The following is a 23,104-nucleotide window of genomic DNA, read 5'->3' on the forward strand; positions in this document are numbered from 1 at the left end:
AAAGGAATATTTCCATCTTGAACATCAATCTGATCCCAAATCCAGATTTCTGTAAGAACTATGAATATATTGCAAAGGATGAAGCAGAATACAGGTTATCTAATCTGCAACAGAGATCTGCAGTGTTGCTCCTTACATGGCTAGGAATCATTGCTGGAATCACAGCACATTTTAGGTTGAAGGGACCCTTAAAGGTCATCTAATCCAATCCCCAGGCAATAAAAAAAGACATCTCCAACTAGATCAGGTTGCTTAGAGCCCCATCCAACCTGACCTTGAATCCTTCTACGGATGGGGCATCCACCACAAAGTAGATTTTTATCAAGTAACCTAACCCACAAAAAAATAAAAATTCCATTTTAAATAGGCATGATTTTGCCTACTCTAAACCATGGCATTAATGAAATCAAACATAATGGAAATCATATAATTCTAAAATCTCAACATGTACAGCTTGCCAGTTACATACAAAATGCATTACTTATATTCTTATAGACTCATTCCAGAAAAAAACCCACAAAACTACTCAACTTAGCTTCCCTGCCTGTCCCCACACAAAATTATGCCTCAAGCTAATAGTTACTGTTGGCAAACAAAAGGATCTATGATTAAACAGCTCATTTTCTTTCTTTAAAGATTTCCTGAAATACCCTGATGTTCTCACAGTAAACAGCTGCCATTCACAACTGCAGGCTAAAAATAAAAACAAAATACCCAATTTGGACAGACAATGGAATTTAAAGCAAAAAGAAAAACAAGTTCAGTCTGTGGCTAGAATTACTCCCCCACCCCAAAACACACTATAATGCAATCGATGGAGTTTTGGCACATGCTAAATACATTTTTAGATAATGTAAGAAAAACACACCACAGTAAATCAGATGAATAAGTAGCATTCTGTGTGGCTGGCACAGAAGCAGTCGATGCATTTAGGGCAAGGAATAGGAAGCTGTCACGCCAACAGCAGCCCACAAAGCCTCTTTTGGAGCTACAGCGGGGCTATCTCAGTTCTTGCCCTGCATCCTTGTCAGCTTGAAATACCCAGCACAAAGGACAGAAATTTCCCATTAAGTTGTTATACACTTTTTAAACAAAAAATAAAACAAAACTCTTCTTAATTTTGTTCCAGGAAAATAATTAGGCCAACTTCAATATACAGCTTGTATAAAGCAACCTACATCACATTCTTCAGTGGTGTACAGTGAAAAGTGCAGGGATATTTTAAGCAAAAATGGTCTTGACAACTCCTTATAAACCCTTCTTTTCCTCTACCACAACAACAAATTGCTGCCCAGAGCTAATGCCGTCCAAAGTAAGCACATGTTCAAATTTGCCTTAAAATATTCATATATCAAATTAAATTTTGAATTTCACATGGCTTTGCCTCACTCCTGTCAGTTCTAATTACTGATTTATTTTTGGTACCAACACTTATATTTATACAGCCTTCTCAATCACAAATTCTTCAAAGTAATCTGATAAAGAGATCTCTCGCCCACCACTGCAACATAGACCCCATTGGGAATGAACTTTATTCTGGCCCAATAATGTTATAATTCTACAAAATTTGAGAAACTTGAGTAAACTCCTATGGAGAAAATTTAAACAGACAGTACAGTTTCCACAGCAGGATTTTTTTGCCAGGCAATTAAGGTTAACACCCCTAACACCTGCCAAAAAGCCACAGAACATTTGAAGGCAGGAAGCAATCTTGGTTATATTCTAGCAATTTCTTATTCTAAATAATGTAATAAAATTTAACATAGGATATTCAGCATGCATCTAATGTTTACAAGTATAAACTGCTGCCTTTATAGGTTATTAATATTTGCATGTACACGTGTGTTCAGTGACTTTACATCTGCTTCCATTTAAAAAAAAATCCTTAAAGTTCATTTAATCTGTTCAGAGTCATCAAGGATAAAAGAGCACAGATCATTTGAATAATATAAATACTAGACTTTGGTTGCAATGCCATATGTAAATGACTGAGAAGCCACTAAAACAATTATTTTTATTCCCAACTACAGATTTATCAGCAATACAAAGAGATAAAGCTGAGGAACTTTGTAAATGGATTATGTTTACAGTCAAATTGTTAGCCTGCCTCAATTCATATGAAATGTAGGTAAAAATACTGAGGGAAGTTGTGTCACATCATTTTCCTCTTTTAATTTAAGACAGAAAATAGGAATGGAAAGGGGAACAGACTACTGAAATATACTGAAATATAACACACATCCTTATGCTTTTTACAATCAAGGTGGATTTAAGCATGGTGCTTAAATCCATGCTACACTGAAATACTCACATTATTAATTGGCCCTCCATATTTTTACCCTCAGACTCCCAAGTCAGGCAGAAATTCCACTTTAAATACACTCTTACTTTCAGAGAAAAATATGGCAATAGTGAAGGGATCAGAAACTGCATAAATAAGTCCAATCTCTAGTTAACAGCATCTTCATAAAATTGATCAAAGAAAAAAATCCAAACCTGACACATGCAGACCCCACAACAATTGGAAAACTAGGAGATAAGTTTTCTTCCCACAAAACAGCTCGCAATGACTATCTTGGAAGCAAAAGCTGTCAAATCTAGCACTAGGTATAAACCAAATAAATGTGAAAGACTTAGACCTGGCCACACTGCCTGACTCCTTTACAGCTAATTACAAGACCTAAACCAATATAAAAGAAAGTATTTGTTCAAAAGTAACTTATTCTTCCAGTACATGCTGCTAAATAATGTCAACCATTCTTCTGAAAGAGCCAATGAACACAGCTAATTGATCTATGTTTAAAGTTCATTTTCTGGTGCATAAGTGATTTTCCCAATCAGAGAAAATGTACAGTCAGGTAATACACACACCTCACCCCTCTGACTGCCCATTGGCTTTCCTGATAAAGAAGTAAAGTAGATAATATGAAAAAAAGCTCCAGCCTCCTCCACTTCAACATGTATAAAGTCTTCTCATGTCACACATAATTTCTTCTTTTCCCTTACTGCCTCAGGGTCAGAGGTATCAAACAGCTTCTTGTTTAGGGAAGTGACAGAATCTAACACCCCTTCCCCACACTGGCGCTACCAAATCACACCACCACCGGAACATGCAGAACAGACATTGCATGGAAATCAGGATCATGGAATATTCTGCATTGGAAGGGATCCACAAAGATCACTGAGTTAACTCCTGCCCTGAACAACACAAGCCCAAGAGTCACATCATGTGCCTAAGAGCAGTAGTCAAATGTGTCTTGAACTCTGTCAGGTTTTGTGTTGCGACCACTGCACTGAGGAGCTTGTTCCAGCACACAACCACCCTTTAGATGAAGACTTTTCTCCTAATATCCAACCTAAATCTCCCCTGACAGCTTCAGGCCATTCCCTTGGGTCCTGTACTGTCACCACAGAGCAGAGATCAGTGCCTGCCCCTTCCTATTTGCCTCACAAGGAAGCTGTGACTGAAGTGAGGTCTCCCCTCAGTCTCCTCCAGGCTGAACAGACCAAGGGACCTCAGCCACTCCCTGTATGGCCAATAAAATATTGGCACCTACTCCAGGTACCCCTGAGAGTGACTGATGTTTATTGTAACAATCTTGTTCTGATTTGCTATTTTAAAGCAGCAGTTCTCTTCTGCTAATTGAAATTCAAACCACTGATAGATATGTGTTATAAAGGTCACATTGAAGCAGGATTTAGTATTAAGACATGAAAAAGCTAAGCTGTGTCAAAAGTGAACAGCAATTCCTATGTCTGTATTTTCACTGCAGGATCCTGCTCTTCAGGAAAGGAAAGGCTGTGCTTTGGTGATCTCCTTTGCCCAATAAACCTTTCCTTTCTCAGCAGTCACCAGCTCCCACTCACATCCCACCTCACATCTTTTTCACCAAAACAGCTGTCACTCCTCCCATCACACGGACTGCAGCTGTGGGATTTGTGGAAGAAATCCTAATTTTCTACCTAGAGACAGCACCACAGCAGTGCCTGCTGCTACAAAAAAGTGACAAGGAAAGCACAGCCTGACTCCTGCAACCCAAATCATTGGTGAATACTAACAAACCCTCACCAAGCAGATGCAGACTTTCAACACCAAACTTATTCTCCAGAGCAGTAGTTTTCATAAGGGAGTGCTGGAACTTGACTGGAAAGACTTTTTGTCACCAAGGGAAAGGGAGGGCATAAAAATATAAATAAATCTTTCTTCATCACAACATTCTGTGAAATGGCTCAGATGTTTTAGATGCAGAACTTTAGACACTTGAAAATAAGCAAGCAAAAGTAATCAGCCTAAAGCAGTCAGTTTAGAAACTGTTGCCTTGACTGGCACTGTTTTGCAAACATCAACATAAAAATTGGAAATCCATACAATCAACTAAGGTGAAAATGTACTTATCAATATAAGAAAAGGAATTAGAATTTGACACAAATATGGTAATTGTCCAACCAATGGCACAAGAAGCAGTATTAAATATGCAACATTAATGTTAAAAAGCGGCGAAACACAGATGAGAATGTGGGGTGCCACCTTCCATCCATAACATAAACAGCTCTTCTCAAAAGAACCAACATTCAACTGTTGGTATAACTATGTCATTCACTCATTAACTGGACTGAGAGATATAAGCCAGATGTGACCATTTGATCATTTAATGCAACCTGCAACAGGTTGTTAGGTTTCAACAACTTACCCACCAAATGAACCAAGTAATTCATGCTTGGCTAAAATATAACATTCAGAAAAGAGTTGTTAATAAATTAACAGTTAATAAATGTAAAAAATTTAAAACAACTCTTCATTATTTTTCAGTGGTTAATTATCTTTTTTATTGCATAGTGAAATAAAAATCTTTTACATATCCAATGTTTAAAATTAATTCCTCTCCTTCCTTTTACACTTAACTTTTAGAACGAAAAATTCCAATTATTGTTCAGAATCTTCCTCTGTGTTGTATGAACTATCTAGAGTCTCTCCTACACTGAAATAAAAGTAACCAGGGACCTCGTCTGAAGCTCCTTCAGTTGGCTATTTTGCCACTTGCTTTCTCCAGCATCCCTTGGAAGCCTGACAGGCAGCGTGTGCTCCGTGCCAGCCTCACCGAGGACCGGGACGAGCTGTACTGGCAGAGCAGATGATGGGTGATTTCCCTCATCCCTGTTATTCACAGCAGCAGCCATCTCCCAGCCTCTTCTGACAATTTCCCTGTCTGCACAAACGGGGATTATGCCTGCAACCTACAGGACTGCGCTGACAGATTGTGTTTAATTGCTGATTCACTGTGATCCCTGTCTGGAGCCAATTAGAAACCTAAGCCCACAGTTTTGATGTTTGCATGTCAGAACACAACCATTTACTCACTTACAGAAGTGCTCTAGGGCTAGATGGTTTTTGACAGCATTTCTCTCGCAAGGAGGTAATTCTGTGCTTGAGGACGGGGCCATCAATTCTGTCCTCTGAGTTCTTCTGGGCAGCCTCCTGAACCTCAGCCAGCCTTGTCTCTCAGGAGATTCTTCAGCTTTGGGCAAGAGAGTCTGTCTGTCTCTCACTCTGACTGAGGAAATATTAGGGTTTTTTCCTAGGAGATAATGCTCCCAGTTGGCCAGACAAGATTGAGGCATGACACCATGGTTCAGATGAGGCAAAGCTGGGAAGTGAAGCTGGGTGAGCTACCAGGAAGTCTGCACAAAGTAAAGCTCCCTCCCAGTTATCAAATAAAGTTCCAGAAATCTTTAGCTCTATCCTTATCAGAAATGAACAAAATACAAAAAAGTTATTAAAATTTGTGATATAAAGGAATTACATTCTGACCATTGCTATATCCAAATTCTTATGTGTTCTCATTTAGGGGATTTCCCCAGTCTGAATTCCTTCATTCATGTCATTTCATAAAACATGTATCCAATACTCATTACTATAAAGAAAATAATTCCTATTCATTCCAATTAATGAATCCCAATGAGATTCAAATGCCTTAAAAATAATTAATGTATTCAGAAGCGTTACTGATTAAATAAGAAAAATGCCAACATTCCATATGGAATGTTTTTAAGACAATGAATCATTATAAAGTATACATAGTTAACTATTTCTGCTTTTAGAAAACAAGGAGTAATTTTTAGTTTGACTGTAAATGTGTTGTGACCAGCAGTAACAGACATTGTAGTATCAGTTCATGCTACATTGTTTTAGTAATTCAATTCCATCTCTAACTAGAGGCACAGTAGTGTAGAAGTAATATTAAATATAATAAATAATTATTTAAATTTCTTCTATATGCATGCTCCCAATAATCCAGTGTTTGGGGGCAGAGTGAAAAGACAAAAGCAAATGGTATCTAAATAAAGCATTCTGCCTATTCTACCTGACCATTTAAGGTCACCTTTAAATCTAACCACCTTCTGTGACATCTCATTACTTATCTGTGTTCTACATCCATGACTGTTTTTTATTAGTAGCTCTAGTATAAGCTGGTCTGTCTTTACTTCCAAGTGAAATAGCAACCACAAGTTACAAACAGGAATATCTTAATGCCTCACCACTTGGCTTTTTAAATGTATTTGGTGAAAACTGAGCATTAAACTAAATTTTCTAACTTTTATATTAGTTTACCTATAGGAAAAGAAGAAAGATTAGCTCTACTTCTTTTTAATATGATAATATTACAAAACTTATAGAAACACTTAAGAATAATTGCACAGAAGAGACCCATGGGAAACAATTAAACTTTTAATATGCCATTAGAATTAAAAAAAAAAATATTATTGACCAGAGAAAGACTACTGGAAATTGTACATACATCAATAAAAAGGCACAGGACCCTTCCAAAATCAGACTGGTTATAAACTCTAGTTAGTAGGAGGCACAGAAACAGGAAGAGATGATTTGGGTAATGATTCCTGGGAAATTTATTTTGACACCAAGGAAGTGATTTGACTTTTGTGCACTGAGTAATAAAACAATAAATCTTTAGCTGTATTAACGTGTTGGAATAGACTAGATGATGAAAGTGTTTTGGCACTGGGTTATGAGATAGGTTAATAGGACATTTTTGAAGCTGTTCTGCTCTAGTACTGAACTGACAACCGTAATAAACCTGAGTCATCACATCTTGCCAAGACACGAAGTTGCAATGATGAAAGTGATAGCAGATTACTAACAAGACTTTACTTTCACAGTTTAGGAGAAATGTCACCTCTGGGTTCCTGCTCAGGTAACTTCTGACTTCACATGTCTTTTACATCAATTCAAAGCTCACAGAAGCACAAGTGTTAAAAGAGCCATGATAATTTCAGTTTAATCATACGATTAATACACAAATTTGAACATATTGAAGGTGTTAAGGGGATTCAAAGAAACCTTGAGAAACCAAGGACAATTTTAAATGGTATTGTAAAACTTATTTCACAATTTAACTATATGCTTACTACCATATTAAAAAATATGCCCCTTCAGGAATCATTGCCTTTCAATTACAATTAATATAAAGTGAAGAAACATCTCTAATGAGCTATTTCCAAATGTAGCACACATTGTTACACAGTGTATCAATGCATAGCCAAAGCACTGTTAAAAACCTGTACCCGAAAGAAAAGGTTTAGATGAGAGTCATGCCTATCCGACTCACTGATAGAAATTTTGAAGTGCCGCTGGTTTTAATAGTTTCCAGCTCATCAAAGTTGTAATGGAAAAAAAAGTCCCTGATTTGTAATCTCCCAGAAAACAGTATTAATAAATATAAAAACCTCTGCCAATCAAAAAACCAGGAAAAGCAAAAATCAAACAAAACCAAAACAACAAAAAAAGAAAAAAAGAAGAAAAATCTCCTTCCGACATAATCAGATTATATCTACAAACTAGAATATCTGAATTCTCAGTAAATTAACCCAGCAGTAATTTCTCTCTTCCCTAAATAAGGAGGAAAAGTTCAGCAGATTTTGGACAACTCCATGAGGGATGCTGAGGCTATTTTGTTATATATGTATTCATTATATTCTGGCACTGGAAATGGACAAAACAACATTGACTTTGGAAAACCCCAGGATACTCAGAAATTCTCAAGGTGGTGAAGACCAGGCCTATTTTCAAAGGTTGAAGTGTTTCCAGGTAAGCCAGATACTGTGATGCCCTCGATATCCTATTTCTGTAGCAGTCACATATTTTCAATTACTGGTGATCCAAAACACTGTAACTAGCTGAGAATACATATGCTGTATAGCTAGCAGTCTGATATTTCTACATACACAGGGCAATCTGCCCCTGGAAGTACAACCATAATCTCCCTAGGCTGATATATCACTTCACACAGCATGAACACTAATATAACAGGTGGGCTTCGACAAAGAAATGTACACAGTCCTGCAACAAAAAAATAAAAATAATCATAAGAAACTAACACTTTGATATAGCTCCAGGCTTGTAACTGTTGTTCAGCCCTCCAATCTTCTTGTATTTTGTCCATAGTAAATTCATAATGCCATGCTTTAAACCAACCTCCCCCCTCCATTCCCCTCCCCAGTCATTTTCCTCATACAGGATCTCCAGACTGGCTGCTTTATTGGGCAGATGCAGTCATGGATATGTCAGAAAGAGCGAACCCAAACCTTTCCAAATGTCCTTCTAACACTGGTGGACAGGTAGCCCCTTAATAATTGGGCAACTGCTACCAGCAATCTGAGCACAGTTACATGGAGAGTCTGTGGGGAAGCATTACTTCCTGCTCCTATTCACCTTTATTAACCAGCATCTCTTATTCTAAGTTTATTTTTCAAACAATCCTTCATTCTGGATGCTTTTAACTGTCTGATATGAGAATACAATAGAATTGTTGCACAACTATAAAAGTATAAAGTGCTGTAACTAGAAAACATCAGCTAAATAGGCAGCCCCAGCCAGCAACATGGTTCTCTGTACCTCACAAAAAGTTGCTGCACAGGGGAGAAGGAAACTTTTACCCCCTCTCTCACAGCAGCAATCCCTGAAGCCTCCAAAGCATGAGATTCCTACTCCAATATCCTCCACAGAAGCCCATGGTGTACAGCTGGGCAGCTTAGACCATGCAACACTTGCCAAGCTGGGAGCAATATTGCTTCCATTATCTCTCAGAAGTCCATCTGGTACAGAGCAGCTCATGCCACACAATGCTGCTGTAATTTCTACAGGCCAACCCTGACAAAAGCAAAAGTGAAATTGTAGAGTGAGACGCACTTTTGGCATCAGCCAAGATGCCAAATCTTAGACAATAAAATTAACTGATAAGTCTCATTTTCTGTGTAAGCTGCTTCCAGTTCAATTTATTTTACAGCTCTCGTGAAAAATTAAGGTTTTAATTTTAATTAACATTTAAAAATCAAGCCATTTCTGTTCCTAAAGGAACAGAGAATGACCACCTTTTCCAGTTAAGAATCTATCCTTTGAATATAAATGACTGAAAGCCTCATTTAGAAGCATTTCTTATAGAAAGCATCAGTCACACCTTACCAGAACTGCTATATGATTTGTTTCCTTGAATTTTTAGCATTATTTAGCTTAGCCAAAATTTTGGAAAGCATTTAAATAAGCTAAGCTCTTAAGTCCCTTTCAAAAGCAAACACAACCTTAAATCAAATTATTTTTAGTGGGCACCTCCAAGTTACTTTTCTAGCTGAACTTTAAGTGTTTCTACTTTTTTTTTTTTTTAATTGTGTTTTTGTGTTAGTTTATCTCTTTCCTAGTCTTTAGAATCATCTCTAGTACTTATTTAAAGCAATAGTTCTAACTGTTTGAATGTTGAAAAAAAATGGCCTTTGGAAATGTATAAATTAACATAGTTTACTTGTTGTAAGAATATTCCAAACAAACCTAACCATATAACACCATAAAGAAAGTATATTAAATATAAAGACAAACATATTCAAATCAAACCTGACATATTAGGGAAAACTAAATAATACAATTTGACCAGATAATTGCACCATATATAAAACTCCAATGTTTCAGTCTCAATGATTTCTGCAACACTTATAATTATTTTAGATAACAGTTCCTAAAACCATCTCTCTTTTGTGCCTGCTCTTTATTGTAAATGAACCTGTAAACTGACTCATCAGAACAGGTTATTCACATGTTCTACCTGTAACCATCAGCTGTTCCCTTACTCAGATGGTCTATCACAAGAAGGGAAATTCACTGTCAAAAGAACAAATGTGTGGGTAAGATGCTTGTACATACCTATGCATCAGTAACCTACTTTTCTCTGGACAACTGCCAACACAAGCGGCAGATCATAATTCTTACCTGTCAAGCATTGTGCACCAGAGTGTTTCTTCTCAATTAACAAAGACAATTAAGAATCATGAATATTAAAAGCAGCATTAAAACCTATATTTACTAATTGATACTACATCAACTGGTGAAGACAGGAGAATTAGCAACAGCCAATTTGCAATCTGGACAAAAGTGCTTCACATGCTAAACTCCTTATGGTCAAGCTCAGAAACTCAACTGCTCATGTACCAGTTTCTGCATATAAACCAGATACCATTTGAGGAATCTAATTAACGAACCCTAACTACAACTTCTTACAAGGCCTTCCTATCATATCTTTCAATATCATTTCACAAGATCTTTGAGGAATCAAATATTAGAGTAGGGGCATTTTTAAATAAAATAAAGGAATAAAGGTAACTGCTGACAGAAAAGTAAGATGAAGGAAAATTGTGTGCATAACTGGAAAAAGACAGAGGAACACATAAATTGCTATCAGTTAGGAAAGAAAACCTAGGTTCTCATATTATGGAATTTTTAAGTACTCTTTTTTTCTTTCCAAATTAGGGAAAAATGCGCGCTGCAATGTTGTGGGTTTTTTGGTGTTTTTTTTTTTTTTTTTTTTTTTGTTGTTGTTTTTTTAATTTGTGAATTTAAGACACTATTTACTAAGATGATTCCAAAATCCAAAGGGAGAAAAGCCCAGACAATAATGCTATTTTGAAAATAACCATAAGAGACCTTAACAGTTTTTCCTAATGAAATAACAATTTGAGAAAAAGGATCAACGAGTTAACTTCCCGAAAATGTCACTGAAAAGTTGCTAACCCTTTTTAATAGTTATTTCTTCAAACACTAAAAGGGTTCCTTAACAGCTTCTAATATAATGCAGATGAATACAGCTGTAGAATGGAAATGCATTTGAATGTAAAGCGATCCAATTCAATAGATAATTTCATGATAATTTGAGGTGTTAAAATAAAATGGTGGGTTATTAATGGAATTCTAAAATTTTAAACATTGCAACTAAGCCTTCAGTCAAAGAAATAACCAGTCCAGCAAAAGACCAACTTTTCATAGCTCTTCTTTACATTGTCCCCATAAGCAAAAAAACAAAACCCCCAACAACAACAACAAAAAAGAGCCTAGCAACAAGATAAAATTAAAGTATGTGTAATTACTTGTTGCCAGTAAGGGACTGATGCTCAAAGCATGGTGAGAGCGTGATGGCATAACTCCACTGTGAAGAGCAGGATGCTTTTACTGAGCTTCTCATGGCACTTTTGAACAAGTCTGTGTATTCTGAAATGCACGATTCTTACAAGGAGATTTGACTGAGAACCAATAATTTCAGCTTGTCTAATACTGGAATAAAGAGAAACCCCTGAAGGGAATAACAAAAGGAATTGTGGACAGCTATTCAGTTTAACAGAAGAGTTTCCCACACAATATTGCCCATTAGCTTTTTATAGGAGCATGTAGTAGATTACAAACTCTTGCTCTAAAATGAGAGTGTTTGTGATCCCAGATCCCTGGGCTCTTCCTGACCACAAGCACAAATATCCTGGCAAGAACCTGTGGGGCTTTAATCATCTTTGCATGCCTTGACACTCACATTGCCAAGTTCAGCAGAGAAGAGTGTGGCATCCCTGCAGCTGTGGGTCACTGCATTGCTGGTTCTCATTGTACAGCATGCACAGAACTGCTGCAATCCTGACAGAAGGCAATATGACCCATTATGTGACCACTGTGTCACAGTTACTTCTCCAGAACTGTCAGGAGCCTCCTTACCCACACATTTTGGTTGCTTCTTTCAGAAGTCAACCAGTCCAGGGGTGTCTGCATCTCAGCCTCAAGGAACCAGGGATGTCAACTCAGCAATGCTCAAAATTTCATTGCCACTCAGAAGCAGCAATCTGACAACCCTTCCACAAAAGAAAGAAGCAGAGTTCTCCTGCAACAGAAGACCCACTACACTAAAGGACACACACTTCACCCTTAAGGAAAAAAAACAAAAAAACAACAACAACAACAAAAAACAACCACATTAACACACAAAACAAAACAAGAACCTCTTTCCCACCCCAGTATGAGCCATTCTTTTTAACAGATCCTTTCCTTTGGTGTGAATTGCCACCCCCAGCCCCTAACTGAGCAGGATCTAAGGATGCCTGACCTCAGGAATTTGAACCAACCTGGAAATTCCCAGACATAGTTCCTCTGTCTCAATACATCAGGGATTTATTCCGAGCTACTTCCTTATTCCAGCACCGAAGTTAATTAGGACAAGCACTTATGTGAACTCCAGAGCAATACAAGTATTATTGCAATGGAGAGAAACAAAAGAATTAGCTCAGAAAGTGCATGGGGCAGGTCACTGGAAGTCACAGGTATCAGGCTGCAAACAACTACAACACAGGACAAGGGAAGTGAGAGGTAACTCTGTGATCAACACAAGTGCATCTCACAGGACCAGGAAACACAGAAAGTTCAGTCCAGTCATAGGTCCAGTTTGAAAAAAGATCAAATGTACTGAAACTCAGGTCTTCACCTCAGATACAGGAAAACCTCAGTTAAAATAATTACTTGAGGTCTATCATCAGTGAAAAACAAGGGCTATGCTGCTAAGCTAAAAACATCCAGAAGCCAAGACTTTTCAGGTGACACGGTACAGAAGTCACCCATCTTGCAATCTGGGTAGAAACTGACTTTTGGAAAAATCACATAGGAACAGACATTCTCAGGTCTGAGTGGAATCCAATTCCTTGGTGACCCTTACAGCTTAATGCAGGTCAGCCAAAACCTACCAGACAACTTCTCCTTGGGGTTATCAGGGTAACCCTTTTAAATAGCAATGATGGACACCCATTACTTGAAGGAAATACCAATATAACAACCATGACATTACATTGACACTTGCCTCTGTCACACTGTTTACAGTTCCTGAAGGAAATAGTTTTCTTTCTCTTTTGTACTGCACCAAGGAAAATGTCTCTGAGAGTCCACATAACAAAACGGCATGGTACGTTTAAAATTTAAAAACTGATTATAAAAGAATTGGTTATTACATTATTTATCCACTCAATTTAGAAAATTTAGAAAAATTATATGCACATTATCACATTATCACCCACATTTATGCATCAGTGTTACTTCTTACTGCTCATGTATGCAAAGAATTTTTAAAATACATAGAATAAATTCTGGTGAAAAGCAAAATCCAAAAGGAACAAAGTGATTGCATACCCACATAACTAAAAAATGAGCATTTGAAACTATCACCACCAAGCTGATGCAACAACCTTGTGTGTGTAATGAAGCTTGAGATGTTGATAAAGGTCATATGGTGAGACTGTAATGAAGATTCATCTACTTTAGTCAGATTTTCTCTGGCTTTACCTTTAATGGCATCTCATTATTCCCACTGGCAGAGGTAGTCATGTTTGTACACAAACTAATTAATGAGGAACTCTACCAAGACTTTCAGAGCAGAAACAATCATGCATGATGACAGTTACTAATAGCAGGTGGGAATTTTCAGTCATGAAGGATGAGGACTATTCATAGCATTTAACTGTAGGCTCGTCACTTCATGGGGAGAAATTATAATTAAACCATTTTACTGATCACAATAAAGATAAGCCATGAGGAATACTGAAATTTTTGTTTTACAGGTTATGAAAATTTTTGTTTTACAGGTTATCTTTCCAGGGAGATTTTTTTCCCAAAAAATCAAATTACCAGATTGATCTATCTTGTTCACTTGTTCATTCCTTGCCTTTTCTACCCTCTTCTCCACTGCCAGAAAGTATATTCTATAAATGTCCAAGAGACCTTTAGGACCCACTGGTCTCAAAAATATCCCCCAAAATACCATAGTCACTTTAGTAAGCAAGTATTTTAAAAGAAAACATTAAAAAAGCCCCACAATATTTTACAGAAATACATGGTGCCCTTTGAAACTTTAGGATTACAGTTAAAATTCTATGTAATATTGAGGCTGATAGTGCAAAACTAGCCTGTCAGGGAACAGACAAAAATATTTCAGTAGTAATGTGGTTCTTTTTTTCCTTGTAATACAGTCATATTCTAATTACAAATTATTCTAATGCATTATTTATACACAAAAGAAAGCAGTGCAATAATAATAAATTACACTTTGCATGACCTATGTAATAAGTTATAAAATAATTAGACAGCCAAGATGCTATCTACAGAAAATATCTTAATAGCAGGTGGCTATTAATCTAAGAATTCCATTCAGTAAAAATTAGTTTTTCATTTTCAAATTTAAGGATTACTTTCAATCTTTTCAAGTGAGCTGCTTTGATATTACTTTGTTCCCAAACAGGGCATTCAGAACAATCACATATGAAAGGAAGAAACCTTCTTAAACAAGAGTAAATCTGCATTTCCTGAAAGTGCAACAGCTCTCTAAATTTTTTTCTTTTTTTTTTTTTCTTTTAAATAAGATCCTGCAGAAATTACTGTAGAAACCCACAATCTGATTGTAGCCTCCATAAGTGATGACTGCCCCTGCAATTAAGCATAAAGACAAATTGCTTCCTTCTCATAAAGCCCTTGTTCCACACAACATAACAAATTAGACCACTACACAGGTCTAGCCAAGCACATAGAAAGAACAGTGTAATAAAGACTAATAAACAGGAAAGGAAACAAGCTCATGCATTTTAGTAAAAATTGGTAATAATGGGACATAAATCATTATTCCTGGTATTAGAACAAAGACTGAAATACTTATAAATTAAGTGGCTTACAAAACTGTCAATTAGAGACATCTTTTATTTTTTATTTCTTGAGGAAGTTTAAGTTGATTTGGTTTTATTTAATACAAAATCAGAAACCAGTACCGGAGGTTTGCTTGTGCCACAGCCTGACACCAACATAACCACAAAACAGAATTCCAAATGTAGAGACTGCATTGCTATCCAAGAAATAAAAAATATTATCCCTTTAGTATCTGGTGCAGCATAAAGCCATTATACTGCAATCAGACAGACTAAGGAGCAGCTGCTAAGAAATTAAAAGTAAAAGATGAAGATTTTAGTAACAGATTTCTTTCAAAGCACGTTTCTTACAAAAATGTTTGCATTTTGCTCTGCTCAGGATACTGACCTGGATTAAGCACCTAAGGTTCAACATAAAATAGATTAATGATGTCTGACCCTGCACATAAAGATTTACTACACACCTCCACATGCTCAGTCCTCTGTTATATAAACTCTGATGAAATTGAGATTTGCTACCTGTGCAAAGTGGCCATAGTAGTCAACCATGGAATTTGAAAAATAATTCATAACTTTTTCTCCACTTTTCAACAGCTCTAAAAACTTCACTTCAAAATTCATCATTAATGTAAGCATCACTGACTTCTTTAAAAAATAGACAAGCAAAAAAAAAATTAACAATCATTACACTATCATAAGATGATTTAGTCAGGAATATTCAAATTTAATTTTCTTTCATTTTTCTATCATAATTTTCTTCATTCAATCCAGGAATATATCTGATTCCTAAAAAGACAATTCTTTTTCTAATAATCTGTATTCATAAAAGAAAAAAAAAAGCAAAATGAAAACTAACTGTCATTTAAAGAGTCCTGTGCAATGTTGAAGTCCCAATATAAGCACTGTAGGTAGAACTACAGAACTTCTGAGTCTGGCAGGGACCTCCTAAAGTCCAAGTTCTACCACCACAGGAGGGTCAGCAAGGGCGGATTTTTCAATTCTGTGTCCAGTTGGGTTTTGACCATCTCCAGCTACGGAGATCCTACAGTATCTCTGTACAATCCATTCCAGAGACCAACAACTGAGGACAAGTTTTCATTATACCAGACCTGAATTTCCCTCTTTCTAGCCCACATGCTTTGCCTCTTGTCCTATTGCTGTGCCTCTCTTTTCTCCACAAACTTCTGGCCAGGTAGTTGTAGATGGCAATCCCTCTCATCCTTATTCTGAAGAGTGAGTAAACCCAGCTCCTCCACGCCATGTCCTGCAGCACCCAAGCCTCACGGAGCCCTGCTCTGCACTTATTCCAGTACATCTGAGTCTAAGTGGAAACCTAAAAGTAGAGACTGCATCTCTGGGGGGGTCTCAGGAGAGCTGATTTGACAGGAGGCATCACTTTCTGATTATGTGCTGTGTATCCAGGTTCATAACACAATTCTGCCACACTACTAAGATGAAATTTTATTCATTTTTCTTTTTAAATCTGTCAACAAATTATTTTTATTGATTTCCAAATAATGATGGAAAAATATCACTCATAGCCAAAAAATATTTAACCATTTCTTAAAAGTACTCCTAAATGCTTCTGTAAAATACATCTGATGACGTGACAGCTCTCATTTAAGATCACCAGAACATCTACTGTGTTGTTAAAGGGAGATGAACCTTTCTACTTATGAAGGATTAGTATTGACAAGTATATTAATAATTCAAATGATCTCAAGAGGATGTTTACCACAAATGTCATTTCTCTCCCTGTTTCCTTTTGCAATGAGGCAAAAAATGAGAATCAATTGTGTAAACCCATTTGAAAGAGAAAACAAGCTGGAAATCTAGACAACCTCAGTTGTTTGACCCTGAAGAGCTTGCTCAGAATTTCCCAAGATTATATTTCAAGTTACATTGCTCCAGTACAAAATGTTACAAAATTTTGCCAACTGAACTTCATAAATAGTTAAGAATTAAAATGTAAAAGGACCGTATTGTCACTCTACTGCAAACATACCCCACAGCAATCTCAATGACATCTTTGAGAACACTCTTCCTTGGATCTCCTTTCATCACAGACCTCTGCTGACACTCATAGATCTAAGTGCAATGCAGCACACTAACAAAGTTTGAATTAAGTATGCAGCAAAGCCCTCTAAGATTGTGGAAATTTCATCAAGATGATAAAATATGACTCCACTAAGTTAGGGAACTCAGCGCTCAGAAAAATCAACCCTGTAGGCAAAGGAAAAGCCACAAGAAATAAAGTAACTAGATATGGCTTCAAAGTCTTCAATGCTCTGAGAGCTGATCAAGCTGACTGAAAAGATTCTCAGAATTACAACCAAGATTTAGTTTCCCCTTTTCAGAAGGTGAAGGATAAAGTAAATTATTTTCTCCCCATACTAATACAAAATTTAATTTTGTTCCTGGAGAATATGAGAGGATCATCAAGCTTTGTAGCCAAGAGTGAAAAAGTTGGGAGTACTCAAATGACTCCAAGGAACTTCTAAGAAGTTCTTAGTCTGGCACAGCCACTCTCACCCCTCCAGTTCAATTGTGCCAGGCAGCAAAGGCCTGTCCCAAACCACAGACTGGAGGGATGCAGGCAGCTGTAACTGGCCAGCAATGAGGAGCATCCTCAGACATCAGTGCCCACTCAGTGCAGACCCTTGTTGGGGGAAGGGACAAGGGGAGGACAGGGAAGAGAGGAAAAAGCTGGACCAGCTATTGACATGATGATCCATCTATAGTTGTTCAGAGCAGCTGCCGGAGCCTGCCCGAGTCCTGGGCTGAAGAAAATGTCAGGGGAGATCACAGTCTGATTAGGGGCACCATACAGACTATTTTAACTATGAATTAAGCAGATTAATATTTTTAATTAAAACATTGAATCTAAAAGAGCCAGTGAATATGCAATATGTTGTGCATAGGCAAGTGGTAAAAGCAAAGTATCTGAATTATCTGAATAATTCAAAAGACAGGAATTCTAACCACGGATGCAAGTCCTCAGTGATCAGGGCCAAGGGGCTTCATTCTACCTCCACTAGTTACTGATACTTCTCGCTAGAGGCAACACTTCATAAATCAAACACTTCATCAAGCAAACACAGACCCTCTTCCTGAAATACATGAGCACCTTCAGTCTTAGAAAACAATTCCACCAAGGAGCATTTTACTTATTAATGAGCACTTTATAGATTTCTGAATATCTTTGGACAACCCCAGATTGGAAAAAAAAAAATCCTAACAGGCATGGGCTTTTATCTCTTCACTGTTGTACAGATCTTTTCCTGTTAGTTTCTTTCAGTCCAGAAGCATGTATAAAAAAAGATAAACAAAACTAACTGATATGCTACATGTAGAGATTAACCCTGAAACCTGCCTCTAAACATAGTATCCTGTGACCTAGTACTACCTCAGAACAAAATCCTGAATGAAAAGAAAGTCTTTATGTTTGTGTACTCAAAATCAACATGTTTTACCAGACCTGGCAAAAAAAAAAAAAAAAAAAAAAATTTAAATTAATAGCATACTTGTAGACTGTATCTTGGAATAAAGTCTCTGCTTGAAGTATAAGAAATCTTCTATCAGCCATGGCTCTTAGATTGAAAAAAAAAAAAAATACATCTCAAACCCATGACACTAATAGCACAGTTATGTAAAGTCTACAAGCACAATGTTTTAAAGGAGAAGAAAGTCTTTACTTAAGGGCATACATGACAAAGGTTAGCAAAAGGTAATGATAAAATTGAAAAAAAATAAAAGCTTCATAAAAATTATCTCGTTAAGCAAATAAATGAATCTTAATAGCAAATAAATGCTTGGGCTGGTCAGCAGCAGTTTCACAACCAAGTTGCCTTGTTACCACCCTAGTAAGTGATACACTCATTTTACTTATTATAGTCAAGCTTTCATAGTCCATTGTATCCTTGTCAGTTTACCTGAAGCAGGATTTTGAGACTCTATTACTTTTCAAATTGTATACTGTATTATTCATAATGTTTTCACTCCCTACAAGCACTCAGGGAGCTTCATGTCTCCTGATCTACACAGCACAAAACAAGCAGAAAGAATAGCCTCTGCCTGAAGTGTTTATATTTTAAATACTGCACAAACCATAACTTGTACTTTTATTTACTACAATGGTATAAAACTGACATCATGGTAAATTGACTGAATATAGTTATCTCTGTCAAAAAAAGTCAGAGAAACTATTGATTTAGTCTTGAGGTTTCTTGGCCTTTCTCTGCTTTCTATAACATGGAGAAGGTTGAATAAAATCAAGCTCCAGTTATTTATTTTGATAATTTTATTGCACATTTGCCTCAAGAATCTCACTTATGCCCCCTTATCCCATAACTTCCTCTGAAAAAGGCAGATAATACTTCACTGGTTCTGTTAGGCAGGTTAATTTTAATCTGCAAGAAATAAAAGATTGCAGAAAGTGCCTTTATTTCCCTTGACTAACACTAAAGTCATTATCCATCATCAGCATCACTCTATATTCCTCTAAATATGTCCATAAAAGGACACTTCTTTTTTTAAAATGGAAGTGAATTTCTTAAATACGTTTCTGTGTGTATCACAATCTTGAAGAATATAGTTCAGCAGTGATACAATAGCCTTTCACCCAAGCTCTGCACTGACTGTGCTTGTCTTTATGACATGATTATCTGAACTGATGCTTTCTAACAAGGCCTTATCATCTTTTAAAATTTTCTTCTTGGAACGGACATACTACTCTCTACATGAGGTTTAGACTTCAAAACACAGAGTATTTTCTCCTGAAACTGTTTGCATCTCTCATCACTATATTTAGCTATTAAACTAGAGTAAAAAAAACATCTTGGAATGCTTACAGCAAATCCCCTTTCATTTGGTAGGAGCAGTTATTCATGTGATGAGTATTCAAAGGGATACTCTCCATCTGCCACAAAATAAGTGGTTGTTGAACACATCAAGTACCTTAACATTCAGGGCTGAGTTGAGAGCAAATCTGAACAGTGCATTTGAGAATTATACATTTATAATAATTTAAAGACTAATTGTTTAAGATTGGCTTAATAAAACTAATGTAGATTTTTTTTGTCCTTTTAAATTACCTCTCAAGGCCATCTAGATTTAAGACTTACTGTGTTCAATGCTCCACATATGATATACATGGGTGCTCAACAGTCTGTTTTTACAGAAGAATGTTGGATATTTTATTGGGAATCTAATATTGTTGTTAATCCCAATATTTTCCAGTGTGATCACAAGACAACTTCAGGTAGGAAAGACTGGTCCAACAGTCTAATAAGTCCTAAACTAACAACCTTTTATATAGACAACAGTGGCCAATGTACTGTACAAGAGTCAGCTCAGGCAACGCTTAGAGTAAGTACTTGACTTTCTGCTTGGTGAGTTCTTACATGGAAAGGAAAATAGCCCAAAAGATGCTGCTACTCTAAAAAAAAAAAATCCCCAAGTCAGGTTGACAAATGGCATAAGAATAGAGCAGCCTGATAAATAGAAAGTAAATAAGAAATACCATTATAAAAGATACAACCCTACAACATATATTCAAATACTTCTAACTATTTCATGCAGTTTTGGGTTTCTGTAGATTCTCCTGACCCTTTCATGTACACAGCACACAATCAACTTTAGAGAATTCTCACTAATTTAAATGCTCCCTACAAAGGATGTTTCATTTTCCACAGAGTTAAGGAGTTGTATGTGACTACAACTGCTGATTGGTATTTTCTGCAACTACTTCCACAAGTGTGTTTCAATCAGATGGAAACACCTCAAACTTATTCATACAAATATTCTAGTAAATATATGGGGGCCTTTCTCACCTTTCCAATTCAATTACTCAAGTTAGGAGGCTAATCTACTAATGCACCTGCAGTTCAGGAAACAAGATATCAATGCTGATTTCTTGTTTGTGCTTGCTGGCTGAAAGAGCTTATTTACCCTCTCTATTGCCTAGATATTTGAGCCTAGTAAGTCTGCCCAGGTAATATCAGCAGGCTATATAGCATAGCAGTAGTTAAGCAAAGCAAATATTGCCCCAAGCAGATTTCTATATTTCTTTTTTTACTTATTGAAACTTTAGAATACAATTTGCAGTCAAAAATCAATAAGCAATTACTTTTTATTTGAAAAACGTAGTCTTTATGCATTTATTGTTAAGAAGGAGCCAAGAGCCCAATCAAAGTCCATCCAACTACGGGGAAAAATTCTCTTATTTTTTGATATCCAGTTTCCCTTTTGGATGTTTGTAGCTGGTTGCATACTCAGAGTTCTAAAAGGAGAATGAACAACTGTCAACCCAGTTAATGGCAGCTATGGAAATACTTACATGGGAAAAATACTTCCCATGCAGCCAAAAAAGAAAAGTAAAAAGGCAATCCATAACTTCTTAAGCCATTAATTTCACTGTTATTGAATAAATAGTGCATAGTTTTCTGTTGCTTTTGCTGAAATGCCAGGCAGCTGCATTATCTTTGATCTATTTCTGTTCAAGTTACATAGAGAAGTGTCTGAAACAATGATAATGTGCACTGTTGATCCAGGAACACTAGTAGATTGCATAGCAAGATATATCTTATTGGCTAAAAATAGAGATTGTGCAGACAGGATGTTCTGAAGAGTAGCACAGAGCATGGGATGCTCTCACTGTTAAAAGCTGAATGATTTTTATGGTATTTATGAGTCCCTGATTCAATTTGCTGTTTGCTCATTTGATATATCACTCCTCACAAAGTAAGAGCTATATAGAAGAACAATAAACATGTTATTTCATGCTGCAAAACAGCCAGATTTTGTTTTGAAATACAAGTATTCTCATGGACAGAAAAATATTTGTTCTTTTATGAGCTATTTTTTAAAGCTCTTAAGAGGTTACAGTCAAATCTTAGTATAAAGGAAAAAGGGACACACTCACCTACCTAGATGAGATTGTTTTCCTACTCAGATTTCTCTAATGTATCATGATCAATGAACAAGAAGATCAACTTAATTGTCCTAACTGCATATTTTATGAACTGTGACAAGTTTGTTATAACTCATTTGCTCTAAACTTTTCTTCCGAGATTGTGAAAGTACCAAGAGATAAACTCAGCAATGTCAACAAGCTCAGTGGCATAGTTCAAGCTGTGAAGGTTCAATAAATAGGTCTGTAAACATTGCAAATCAACAAAGCTTTTGATGAAATGTCAAGCAAGGCAGAGCTTAGCTATATTCAGCTCAGCTTGAACACATAAACCATTAACTGGCCTCTGTAGTTTCTACAGAAATGTGTGTTATGAATAAAACACAAATGTTGAAATAGACATAAAAACAAAACTTATTTTTTTCTTTAAGAGACAAGATTACTTAAAGGTATTTAATAACAGAAAGTGGTAGTTTCATCATCCCAATAAAAAACAGATTTATAAAAACAGACAATATGTAAATGCTACACATTCTTATAATGGAGCAACAATTATTTTGTGCCTTCAAGTTAGGAAAGGATGCAAAACATAGAAATAGAAAACATAACTAATTCTGAAATACCCTGAAGATATTTCAACTTTGAACCATTGCAAAAATCTGGTTTTTCCTGCATGAGACATAGAATACTGTTTGCTTCAGATAAAATACATCTTTTCCCCTTCATTTTTAGGAGGAAGAATAGAATAAAACTTGTTACACTGCATCAAGGTACCTATTTATAACAGAAAACACAGGCTTTTTTTTTTTTTTTTTTTCAACCAAGTGGAGCATTATATTGCATATATACAGCCAAATATCCTCTCAAGATCTATTTCCAAAAGTCTTGAAAGTTATGAAGTTACTTTAGCTACTTTTCAGTAGCAATCCTCTGTAGACATGTCCGTGTAATTATCCTAGACTGTATGCAAGGTTGTTTTTGCCCGATGGCCCAGTTTCCAAGCTATTTCTATATCATCAGTTGAGTAATTCATTTGACCATGTCCAAATTTGTATGCAGTAAACTTTGCATCTTTCTACTGTCTTTAAAATGATACTGTCATTTAGCAAAACAAATCCTCTTTGATCAGCTAACATCTATTACCCATAACTGTGCCAACCCTCTTGGATCGTCATTGAACACATTGCACTTTTCCCTCCCATC

The 23,104-nt window shown here is 36.4% G+C and overlaps 1 protein-coding gene across 16 annotated transcripts in view; it reads right to left on the reverse strand.

Annotated features, from left to right (window-relative positions):
• DMD (dystrophin) overlaps positions 1–23,104 on the reverse strand; it is a 1,135,802-nt gene that overhangs the window by 889,147 nt on the left and 223,551 nt on the right. The window lies entirely within an intron of this gene.

This window comes from Taeniopygia guttata, chromosome 1 (assembly GCF_048771995.1).
Source record: "Taeniopygia guttata chromosome 1, bTaeGut7.mat, whole genome shotgun sequence".
NCBI classification, from domain to species: Eukaryota; Metazoa; Chordata; class Aves; order Passeriformes; family Estrildidae; genus Taeniopygia; species Taeniopygia guttata.